This window comes from Sturnus vulgaris, unplaced genomic scaffold, assembly GCF_052056855.1.
Source record: "Sturnus vulgaris isolate bStuVul1 unplaced genomic scaffold, bStuVul1.hap1 Scaffold_156, whole genome shotgun sequence".
Taxonomy (NCBI): domain Eukaryota; kingdom Metazoa; phylum Chordata; class Aves; order Passeriformes; family Sturnidae; genus Sturnus; species Sturnus vulgaris.
Genome location: NW_028276073.1, coordinates 112,501 through 125,000, shown reverse-complemented (window position 1 = coordinate 125,000; position 12,500 = coordinate 112,501).

Genomic DNA, 12,500 nt, shown 5'->3' with positions numbered 1-12,500 from the left:
CACGACAAAGGAGCGCCGTGCGCGGTGCGCGCGCGGAACGGGCTCTTTTCCCCCGTCCGTGCTCCCCCGGCCCCGCCATCGGTTCTCGTCAGCCCTCTCACTCTCTCTCGCACTCGAGGGGGGGGGGGGGTTTGGTTTCGTTTTCTCTCGGCTCAAGCTCGAGCCGCACCGCCGCCCGGTGCTGCTCGCGGCCGGCACCCACGGGACGCTAAACTCGGACCAGGGCCAGCGCCGGCACCTCGCGTGGTTTTAAGGACACCTTGAGTGCTCACGGGGCCACGCGGCCATCACACAGCCTGGGACGGTAAAGATGTTCCTTCCCCGGCAAGCGGAAGGAGCGACACCTCGCCTGCGACGGGAAGCGAATTGGACAGGAGACCGCCCTGCTCGAGGGACCGGACACCACCGAGACTTCGCCCGGAGGAGCCGGCCCGCCGGGGGCCCTTTCCGACGCGACCCGAAAAGCCTCATCGATCGGACGGGGACAGAAAGAAAAGCAGCCGCGGGGCAACGGGGAGCCCCCGCGGCCGCGGGTTCCTGGGACAACGGCAACGGAGCAGGGCTCCAACATGCGTGCGAGCGGGACACGTCCCCGAGAGGCCCTCCCTTGGCGCCGCCGAGCCTCCCCGACGCTCCCTAGGCCCCCGACGCCGGCGGGCCGCTTGCAACCTTCGGGATCGATCACGCAGCAGAGGAAGAGAGCGGGGGGTGCCGCCACCCGCCCGCGGGCCGCAAGACAACGGAAAACGGAGCAGCTGCCACCGACCACGCCGCGGGCCACCGGCTTTCGCCCGCCTCGCAGCGATCGGCTTCCCACCCGGAAAAAAAGCCGGGGGGAAGGGCAAGCCACCGCACCAAAAAAAAAACTAAAAAAAAAAGCACGCCATGCGTCGCACGACCCGTGCTAGCCACGGGGGTCACGAGCCAGGGGTGGGGGCGAGAACGCGCCTCTCAACTCCTCCCGTAAAACCCCTCCAACCACCGGACATACGGTCTCTTTTCTCACTCGCCAACACAGCCAGCCCTTCTCTCTCGCCTTTCGCTTTCGCTTCGGTGGCGGCCCGTGACCCTTCGTCAGCGCGCGCTTCTCGGTGCCGCGGCTTAGGGCCGCGAGAGAAAAAGAACGGAGGCCGGGCGGGCACCCCCACACTGCCCCGCACACCGGCACGCTTTAATAAAAAAGAACGGAGCCGCTCGCAAAACCCAGCCCCCGCCGGCAACGGCAACCACGGCAGCCGGGGCAGGCCAGACACCACGGGCCGCCCCGGCACGGTGCCTCGATCGCGCCCGGCCGATACCGAGAAAGGGCGAGGCGCCGCCGCCCCGCCCACGACACACTCTCGGGGGCTCACTCGCTCGCTCGCTCTCTGTTGGGTTGCGGGGTCCGTCCTGGGGGGGGGGACACGGCCGGCCACCGCGGCCGACCGCCGCCCCGGAAAAATTCTGCCCGCTACACGCGGGTCCCCGGCTTAGGGCCGAGGAAGGGGGACGACTTCAACAACACACGGCAGGGCCGGACACTCCCGTCACCGAGCCCCCCTTCGCAGGCAAGCAAGCGAAGCCGAGAGGCGAGGCCACACGCCCCACTGCATGTCCCCCGCTGCCCTTTCGATACGGACACAACTCTGGCAACACAGGTCGGGAGCGGGAAACGAGGCGCAGCCAACCTCGGCCAAGCGAGCCACGCCCGGGGGGCTCTCGGGGAGGGGGGCCAGGGAAAGCCCGGGCAGGCTCAACACAACCCCGGGCCGGCCCCACAGAAATCCAGCCCCGGCTGCCGGCCACCAGCGTGCACCGGGACCGACAGCCGAAGAAATGCCGCACCCGGCGAGCGGGCGGGGCCCCGGCTTAAGGCCGGGCAGAAAAGGGGCGAGGCGCCGCCGCCTCGCCCGCCACCATCCCCGGGGGAGCGAGCGGGCGCCCGGCTCCCCGTTGTCACGAAACCGGCAGCAGCCGGGCCGGAGCGGGACACACTCGCGGCTTTCTCGCCCTCTCTCTGGGCCTTTTTCTCGCTTCTCCCCCGCCTGGAACAACGCAGCCTCGCCTGGGCCGGGGGAGCGCGGTGGCTCTCGGATCGCATCGCTCTCTCTGGGGGCTTTCTCGCTTCTCCCCCGGACTGAACACGCAGCCTCGGCCTGGGCCGGGGAGCGGCTCTCGGATCGCATCGGTCTCTCTGGGGGCTTTCTCGCTTCTCCCCCGACTGAGCACGCAGCCTCGCCTGGGCCGGGGAGCGGCTCTCGGATCGCATCGGTCTCTCTCTCTGGGCTAACCTGTCCCAGTCGAACTGGGTAAGACGGGAAGCCGGACGAAGCCACGCGACTCGCCCCGACATCGGCGGTGTTCTTCTGGCCCTGGCGACCGCACGCGCGTCCGCCCTTCTCCGCCACGGACACAGGCACGGCAACAGCCTGTGGGGATACGGCCCGTCACCTCGTTCCCATAATACGGACAGATGGGCCCGAAGCGGCGGAGGCCGGAAAGAGAACCGATGTACGTGACCGAGGGGGCGCAGTGGCGCACGCCGCCTTCTACGATGACATAGCCGGAGGCAGCGAGAAACAGCGACCCCTTGGAGTACTTCCAGGCCGGCAGCGGACAACAGGTCTACCAGCCATGAAACGGGCAACAGGTCTACCGACGGCTTGCTGCGGACAACAGGTCTACCCAGCCATGAAACGGGCAACAGGTCTACCAAGCTGCGGACACCAGGTCTACCCAGGGCATGCTGCGGACACCAGGTCTACCCACGGCTTGCTGCGGACAACAGGTCTACCCAGCTGCGGACACCAGGTCTACCCAGGGCATGAAAAGGGCAACAGGTCTACCAAGCTGCGGACACCAGGTCTACCCAGGGCATGCTGCGGACACCAGGTCTACCCACGGCTTGCTGCGGACAACAGGTCTACCCAGCCATGAAACGGGCAACAGGTCTACCAAGCTGCGGACACCAGGTCTACCCAGGGCATGCTGCGGACACCAGGTCTACCCACGGCTTGCTGCGGACACCAGGTCTACCCACGGCTTGCTGCGGACACCAGGTCTACCCAGCCATGAAACGGGCAACAGGTCTACCAAGCTGCGGACACCAGGTCTACCCAGGGCATGCTGCGGACACCAGGTCTACCCACGGCTTGCTGCGGACACCAGGTCTACCCAGCCATGAAACGGGCAACAGGTCTACCAAGCTGCGGACACCAGGTCTACCCAGGGCATGCTGCGGACAACAGGTCTACCCAGCCATGAAACGGGCAACAGGTCTACTCACGGCTTGCTGCGGACACCAGGTCTACCCAGCCATGAAACGGGCAACAGGTCTACCAAGCTGCGGACACCAGGTCTACCCAGGGCATGCTGCGGACACCAGGTCTACCCACTCAATGCTGCGGACAACAGGTCTACCCAGGCATGAATCGGGCAACAGGTCTACCAAGCTCCGGACACCAGGTCTACCCACGGCTTGCTGCGGACACCAGGTCTACCCAGCCATGAAACGGGCAACAGGTCTACCAAGCTGCGGACACCAGGTCTACCCAGGGCATGCTGCGGACACCAGGTCTACCCAGCCATGAAACGGGCAACAGGTCTACTCACGGCTTGCTGCGGACACCAGGTCTACCCAGCCATGAAACGGGCAACAGGTCTACCAAGCTGCGGACACCAGGTCTACCCAGGGCATGCTGCGGACACCAGGTCTACCCAGCCATGAAACGGGCAACAGGTCTACTCACGGCTTGCTGCGGACACCAGGTCTACCCAGCCATGAAACGGGCAACAGGTCTACCAAGCTGCGGACACCAGGTCTACCCAGGGCATGCTGCGGACACCAGGTCTACCCAGGGCATGCTGCGGACAACAGGTCTACCCAGGCATGAATCGGGCAACAGGTCTACCAAGCTCCGGACACCAGGTCTACCCACGGCTTGCTGCGGACACCAGGTCTACCCAGCCATGAAACGGGCAACAGGTCTACCAAGCTGCGGACACCAGGTCTACCCAGCTATGAAACGGGCAACAGGTCTACCAAGCTGCGGACACCAGGTCTACCCAGGGCATGCTGCGGACACCAGGTCTACCCACTCAATGCTGCGGACAACAGGTCTACCCAGGCATGAATCGGGCAACAGGTCTACCAAGCTCCGGACACCAGGTCTACCCACGGCTTGCTGCGGACACCAGGTCTACCCAGCCATGAAACGGGCAACAGGTCTACCAAGCTGCGGACACCAGGTCTACCCAGGTCATGCTGCGGACACCAGGTCTACCCAGCCATGAAACGGGCAACAGGTCTACTCACGGCTTGCTGCGGACACCAGGTCTACCCAGCCATGAAACGGGCAACAGGTCTACCAAGCTGCGGACACCAGGTCTACCCACGGCTTGCTGCGGACAACAGGTCTACCAACTCAATGCTGCGGACAACAGGTCTACCCAGCCATGAAACGGGCAACAGGTCTACCAAGCTGCGGACACCAGGTCTACCCAGGGCATGCTGCGGACACCAGGTCTACCAACTCAATGCTGCGGACAACAGGTCTACCCAGCCATGAATCGGGCAACAGGTCTACCAAGCTGCGGACACCAGGTCTACCCACGGCTTGCTGCGGACACCAGGTCTACCCAGCCATGAAACGGGCAACAGGTCTACTCACGGCTTGCTGCGGACAACAGGTCTACCCAGCCATGAAACGGGCAACAGGTCTACCAAGCTGCGGACACCAGGTCTACCCAGGGCATGCTGCGGACACCAGGTCTACCCACTCAATGCTGCGGACAACAGGTCTACCCAGGCATGAATCGGGCAACAGGTCTACCAAGCTGCGGACACCAGGTCTACCCAGGGCATGCTGCGGACACCAGGTCTACCCACGGCTTGCTGCGGACAACAGGTCTACCCAGGCATGAATCGGGCAACAGGTCTACCAAGCTCCGGACACCAGGTCTACCCACGGCTTGCTGCGGACACCAGGTCTACCCAGCCATGAAACGGGCAACAGGTCTACCAAGCTGCGGACACCAGGTCTACCCAGCCATGAAACGGGCAACAGGTCTACCAACTCAATGCTGCGGACAACAGGTCTACCCAGCCATGAAACGGGCAACAGGTCTACCAAGCTGCGGACACCAGGTCTACCCACGGCTTGCTGCGGACACCAGGTCTACCCAGCCATGAAACGGGCAACAGGTCTACCAAGCTGCGGACACCAGGTCTACCCAGGGCATGCTGCGGACAACAGGTCTACCCAGCCATGAAACGGGCAACAGGTCTACTCACGGCTTGCTGCGGACACCAGGTCTACCCAGCCATGAAACGGGCAACAGGTCTACCAAGCTGCGGACAACAGGTCTACCCAGGGCATGCTGCGGACACCAGGTCTACCCAGCCATGAAACGGGCAACAGGTCTACTCACGGCTTGCTGCGGACACCAGGTCTACCCAGCCATGAATCGGGCAACAGGTCTACCAAGCTGCGGACAACAGGTCTACCCAGCCATGAAACGGGCAACAGGTCTACCATCTCAATGCTGCGGACACCAGGTCTACCCAGCCATGAAACGGGCAACAGGTCTACCAAGCTGCGGACACCAGGTCTACCCAGGGTATGTAGCGGACACCAGGTCTACCAACTCAATGCTGCGGACAACAGGTCTACCCAGCCATGAAACGGGCAACAGGTCTACCAAGCTGCGGACACCAGGTCTACCCACGGCTTGCTGCGGACACCAGGTCTACCCAGCCATGAAACGGGCAGCAGGTCTACCCACGGCTTGCTGCGGACACCAGGTCTACCCAGCCATGAAACGGGCAACAGGTCTACCAAGCTGCGGACACCAGGTCTACCCAGGGCATGCTGCGGACAACAGGTCTACCCAGCCATGAAACGGGCAACAGGTCTACTCACGGCTTGCTGCGGACAACAGGTCTACCCAGCCATGAAACGGGCAACAGGTCTACCAAGCTGCGGACACCAGGTCTACCCAGGGCATGCTGCGGACACCAGGTCTACCCAGCCATGAAACGGGCAACAGGTCTACTCACGGCTTGCTGCGGACACCAGGTCTACCCAGCCATGAAACGGGCAACAGGTCTACCAAGCTGCGGACACCAGGTCTACCCAGCTATGAAACGGGCAACAGGTCTACCAAGCTGCGGACACCAGGTCTACCCAGGGCATGCTGCGGACACCAGGTCTACCCACTCAATGCTGCGGACAACAGGTCTACCCAGGCATGAATCGGGCAACAGGTCTACCAAGCTCCGGACACCAGGTCTACCCACGGCTTGCTGCGGACACCAGGTCTACCCAGCCATGAAACGGGCAACAGGTCTACCAAGCTGCGGACACCAGGTCTACCCAGGTCATGCTGCGGACACCAGGTCTACCCAGCCATGAAACGGGCAACAGGTCTACTCACGGCTTGCTGCGGACACCAGGTCTACCCAGCCATGAAACGGGCAACAGGTCTACCAAGCTGCGGACACCAGGTCTACCCAGGGCATGCTGCGGACACCAGGTCTACCAACTCAATGCTGCGGACAACAGGTCTACCCAGCCATGAAACGGGCAACAGGTCTACCAAGCTGCGGACACCAGGTCTACCCAGGGCATGCTGCGGACACCAGGTCTACCAACTCAATGCTGCGGACAACAGGTCTACCCAGCCATGAATCGGGCAACAGGTCTACCAAGCTGCGGACACCAGGTCTACCCACGGCTTGCTGCGGACACCAGGTCTACCCAGCCATGAAACGGGCAACAGGTCTACCAAGCTGCGGACACCAGGTCTACCCAGGGCATGCTGCGGACACCAGGTCTACCCACGGCTTGCTGCGGACAACAGGTCTACCCACGGCTTGCTGCGGGCAACAGGTCTACCCACTCCAAGCTGCGGACACCAGGTCTAACTACTCCATTACGCGGACAACAGGTCTACCCACTCCATGCGGCGGACAACATGTCTACCCGCTCCATGCTGCGGACACCAGGTCTGCCCACGCCGTGATGCGGACCACAGGTCTACCTTCGCCATGCTGCACGCAGCCCGGGTCGCACCGGAGCTAGGTAGACCCGGTCGCCGCGGCCGTCGCAGCGCCCTCGCCCTCGACGGCGGACCCACGCCGCCGGTCCCGGAGGCGGGTAGACCTGGTCGCCGCGGCCACGGCGGCCGCCCATCCCGGAGCCCAGTAGACCTGGCCGCCGCGGGACCGGCCAAGTTTCCCGGAGTCGTGTAGACCTGGTCGTCGCGGCCACGGCCGCCGCCGCTGCGCCTTCGCCGGCGACGGCGGTCCCACGCCACCGGCCCCGGAGCCGCGTCGACCTGGCCGCCGCGGGACGGGCCACGTTTCGCGGATCCGGGTAGACGAGGCATCCTTGTACCATCTCGGAGCCGGGGAAACCCCACAGCCTCTTAACGCTCCGGAGCCCAAGTGCTCCAGCAGCCTTGCCCCGCCCGGCAGAATCGATTTCAAGACCAAGACATATTTTCGACAACATTTTATTTCATCATTTCATTTCATTTCTTTTCATTTCATTTTATTATTTTATTTTATTTCGTTTTGTTTTGTTTTGTTTTGTTTTGTTTTGATTTGATTTGATTTGTTTCATTTCCTCTTTGCCTTTTTTGAATGATTGCCTCTTCTATTTACTCGGAAAGAAAATCTTTTCCGGAAAACAAAACTCTTGCCAAATCTTATTTGTGATCCCTTTGGGCCCACAGCCGAGCTGACGGAGGGCCTGTGCCCGGTTCTCGCCCTGCTGACACACTGACCCCCCCAAACGGCGTCCTCCCTACCCCACGCCTCCTCCCCCGTCCCCCAGAGACCCTACCTACAGAGCCCCCCCCCCCCCACAAAACAGAACCTCACGGGCCGCAGCACAGCCAGGGGAAGCACGTACGTGCAGCGAAACTCGGCCCAAAGCCGCCGCGCCCTGGCACAACTCGCCCTGCCCCTTCCCGCCCCACGGAGGCGGCTGCATCGAGGCGACCGGCGCCGCCGTCGGCAAGCGGGTGGCCGCTTTCGGGCCGGTTCTTCCGCGGAAGGTCTGCAGAGCTCTTGGGGCCTCGGCGCGGGTTTGGGGGGCCGTGAGGGCTCGCTGTCGAGGCGCCCGGGGCCGGCACGAAGCCGCCTGCCCTCTCCCTGTCCCTGCCCCGTCTTCCGCAGCCACCCATTAACGCTGGGGGCGAGCCCGCCCTCCGCCATCAACCTCCCATGCAGCGCTTTCAGACTTTCCCCGCCCCTGCCCATTGTCGGCTGGGGGCGCCCTGCCCCCCGCCGTCAGCCTCCCTGGCAGCGCTTTCAGACTCTCTCGGGCCCCTGCCCATTGTCGGCTGGGGGCGCCCCGCCCCCCGCCCTCAGCCTCCCTGGCAGCGCTTTCAGACTGCCTCGGGCCCTGCCCATTGTCGGTTGGGGGCGCCCCGCCCCCCGCCCTCAGCCTCCCTGGCAGCGCTTTCAGACGGTCTCGTGCCCTGCCCATTGTCGGTTGGGGGCGACCCCGCCCTCCGCCATCAGCCTCCCTGGCAGCGCTTTCAGACTGCCTCGGGCCCTGCCCATTGTCGGTTGGGGGCGACCCCGCCCTCCGCCATCAGCCTCCCTGGCAGCACTTTCAGCCTCTTCCTGCCCCCGCCCACGGTCCCACCGGGCAGTTTACACGGCGGCGGCGGGAGGCTGATGCCGAGGTCGGCAGGCGGAGAGCCTGGTGCACAAGCAGGGATGGCGGCGGGATGATTGGCGCCGTCTGTCCCTGGTCAAAGAAGCTCTCTGTTCAGCTTTCTCGGAGCCTTTTGCTTTGGTGGCGTTCCTTCCTCCTCCGCCCCGGCGCCGCTCAAGCCTGCGGCAGGGCGGCAGCGCGGCGGGTGGGCGGCCGGGGGGAGGGGGGAGGGGGGGGGGAGGGAGGGAGCGCGCGAGCGAGCGAGCGAGCGAGCGCGCTGCAGAAATGAAGCCCGGAGCAGGGCCGCGGTCCATTCGAGCACGGGGAGGGGGCGCGACAACGCTGCCTGCTCCTGTCGGGGAGCGCTTGGGGAAGTGGGGTGCCGGCACCATGACGGCGGAGCGGACAGGGGCCGCGGCTGGGGAAGAGGCCGGCGGAGCTCGCCAGTGGATGCTGGCGCACGGAGCCGGCAGGGACACCTGGGCACGGCTGGGACCGAAAGTCGCCCGCCTTCACGCCCCGCCTTTCGCCGGGGGGAAGAAGACGCGAGAGCAGGGCTGCCTGCTGGGCTGCCAGTGCCCGCGGTCATGCCGGACGTGCAGGCCGACCGCCGAAGGCGTGCTCGCCGCTGCAGAGACGACAAGGGGGCCGCGCGTCCGATGGAAGAGACGGGGCGCCATCGCGCGGCGGCCGGGCTGCAAGGCCGGCCGACGGTAACAGGACTACCACGCCGCGGGCGGCCAGAGACAAAGACCGGCCGAGGGCAACAGGTCTACCCAGCATTATGCCGGCCGGTACCAGGGCCGGCCGAGGGCAACAGGTCTACCCAGCATTAGGCCAGCCGGAAAGACGGCCGGCAGAGGGCAACAGGTCTACCCAGCATTCGGCCGTCAGGTAACACTGCCGGCCGAGGGCAACAGGTCTACCCAGCATTCGGCTGGCCGGTAACACGGCGGGCCGAGGGCAACAGGTCTACCCAGCATTAGGCCGGCCGGTAACACTGCCGGCCGAGGGCAACAGGTCTACCCAGCATTAGGCCGCCACGTCCAAAGGCCGGCCGAGGGCAACAGGTCTACCCAGCATTAGGCCGCCACGTCCAAAGGCCGGCCGAGGGCAACAGGTCTACCCAGCATTCGGCCGCCACGTCCAAAGGCCGGCCGAGGGCAACAGGTCTACCCAGCATTAGGCCGGCCGGTAACACTGCCGGCCGAGGGCAACAGGTCTACCCAGCATTCGGCCGCCACGTCCAAAGGCCGGCCGAGGGCAACAGGTCTACCCAGCATTCGGCCGCCACGTCCAAAGGCCGGCCGAGGGCAACAGGTCTACCCAGCATTCGGCCGCCACGTCCAAAGGCCGGCCGAGGGCAACAGGTCTACCCAGCATTCGGCCGTCAGGTACAAAGGCCGGCCGAGGGCAACAGGTCTACCCAGCATTAGGCTGCCACGTACAAAGGCCGGCCGAGGGCAACAGGTCTACCCAGCATTCGGCCGTCAGGTACAAAGGCCGGCCGAGGGCAACAGGTCTACCCAGCATTAGGCCGGCCGGTAACACTGCCGGCCGAGGGCAACAGGTCTACCCAGCATTAGGCCGCCACGTCCAAAGGCCGGCCGAGGGCAACAGGTCTAACCAGCATTAGGCCGGCCGGCAGAGGGCAACAGGTCTACCCAGCATTCGGCCGTCAGGTACAAAGGCCGGCCGAGGGCAACAGGTCTACCCAGCATTAGGCCGGCCGGTAACACTGCCGGCCGAGGGCAACAGGTCTACCCAGCATTAGGCCGCCACGTCCAAAGGCCGGCCGAGGGCAACAGGTCTACCCAGCATTCGGCCGTCAGGTACAAAGGCCGGCCGAGGGCAACAGGTCTACCCAGCATTCGGCCGCCACGTCCAAAGGCCGGCCGAGGGCAACAGGTCTACCCAGCATTAGGCCGCCACGTCCAAAGGCCGGCCGAGGGCAACAGGTCTACCCAGCATTAGGCCGCCACGTCCAAAGGCCGGCCGAGGGCAACAGGTCTACCCAGCATTAGGCCGGCCGGCCGAGGGCAACAGGTCTACCCAGCATTCGGCCGTCAGGTACAAAGGCCGGCCGAGGGCAACAGGTCTACCCAGCATTAGGCCGCCACGTCCAAAGGCCGGCCGAGGGCAACAGGTCTACCCAGCATTAGGCCGCCACGTCCAAAGGCCGGCCGAGGGCAACAGGTCTACCCAGCATTAGGCCGCCACATCCAAAGGCCGGCCGAGGGCAACAGGTCTACCCAGCATTAGGCCGGCCGGCAGAGGGCAACAGGTCTACCCAGCATTCGGCCGCCACGTCCAAAGGCCGGCCGAGGGCAACAGGTCTACCCAGCATTAGGCCGCCACGTCCAAAGGCCGGCCGAGGGCAACAGGTCTACCCAGCATTAGGCCGCCACGTCCAAAGGCCGGCCGAGGGCAACAGGTCTACCCAGCATTAGGCCGGCCGGCCGAGGGCAACAGGTCTACCCAGCATTCGGCCGTCAGGTACAAAGGCCGGCCGAGGGCAACAGGTCTACCCAGCATTAGGCCGCCACGTCCAAAGGCCGGCCGAGGGCAACAGGTCTACCCAGCATTAGGCCGCCACGTCCAAAGGCCGGCCGAGGGCAACAGGTCTACCCAGCATTAGGCCGCCACATCCAAAGGCCGGCCGAGGGCAACAGGTCTACCCAGCATTAGGCCGGCCGGCAGAGGGCAACAGGTCTACCCAGCATTCGGCCGTCAGGTACAAAGGCCGGCCGAGGGCAACAGGTCTACCCAGCATTAGGCCGCCACGTCCAAAGGCCGGCCGAGGGCAACAGGTCTACCCAGCATTAGGCCGCCACGTCCAAAGGCCGGCCGAGGGCAACAGGTCTACCCAGCATTAGGCCGCCACATCCAAAGGCCGGCCGAGGGCAACAGGTCTACCCAGCATTAGGCCGGCCGGCAGAGGGCAACAGGTCTACCCAGCATTCGGCCGTCAGGTACAAAGGCCGGCCGAGGGCAACAGGTCTACCCAGCATTAGGCCGCCACGTCCAAAGGCCGGCCGAGGGCAACAGGTCTACCCAGCATTAGGCCGGCCGGTAACACGGCCGGCAGAGGGCAACAGGTCTACTCAGCATTAGGCCGGCCGGTAAAACGGCAGGCCGAGGGCAACAGGTCTACCCAGCATTCGGCCGTCAGGTACAAAGGCCGGCCGAGGGCAACAGGTCTACCCAGCACCTGCCAGGACGGCAGGGCGCCGAACCGGGCTCCGCGTGCCACCGTCTTGGCCTCCCAAACGCCGACCAACGACGCTTGTGGATGGGGCGCGATGGGCGCGGCGCGCGGCGCCCCGGGTCCCCGCCGGCACCAGGTCTACCTCGCCGCCTGGAGACGGCAGCAAACGGATCCCCCTCTCACCGCGCGCGCGCGCGGTGAAGGGAAACCCGCCGCCGCCGCCGCCGCCGCCGCCGCCGCCGCCGCCGCCCGCGCACAGCCAAGCCCCCGCACCGCGTGTCGGGCCTGGGACCCGCGCGGAGGGAAGTCGAGGCCGCGCGGCCCGGCGGGGCCTCTCTCTCTCTCTCTCTCTCTGGCTGGCGGCGCGGCACGCGGCCCCCGGGTTCCCGGGTCCCCGCCGGCACCAGGTCTACCTCGCCGCCTGGAGACGGCAGCAAACGGATCCCCCTCTCACCGCGCGCGCGCGCGGTGAAGGGAAACCCGCCGCCGCCGCCGCCGCCGCCGCCGCCGCCGCCGCCGCCGCCGCCGCCGCCGCCGCCGCCGCCCGCGCACAGCCAAGCCCCCGCACCGCGTGTCGGGCCTGGGACCCGCGCGGAGGGAAGTCGAGGCCGCGCGGCCCGGCGGGGCCTCTCTCTCTCTCTCTC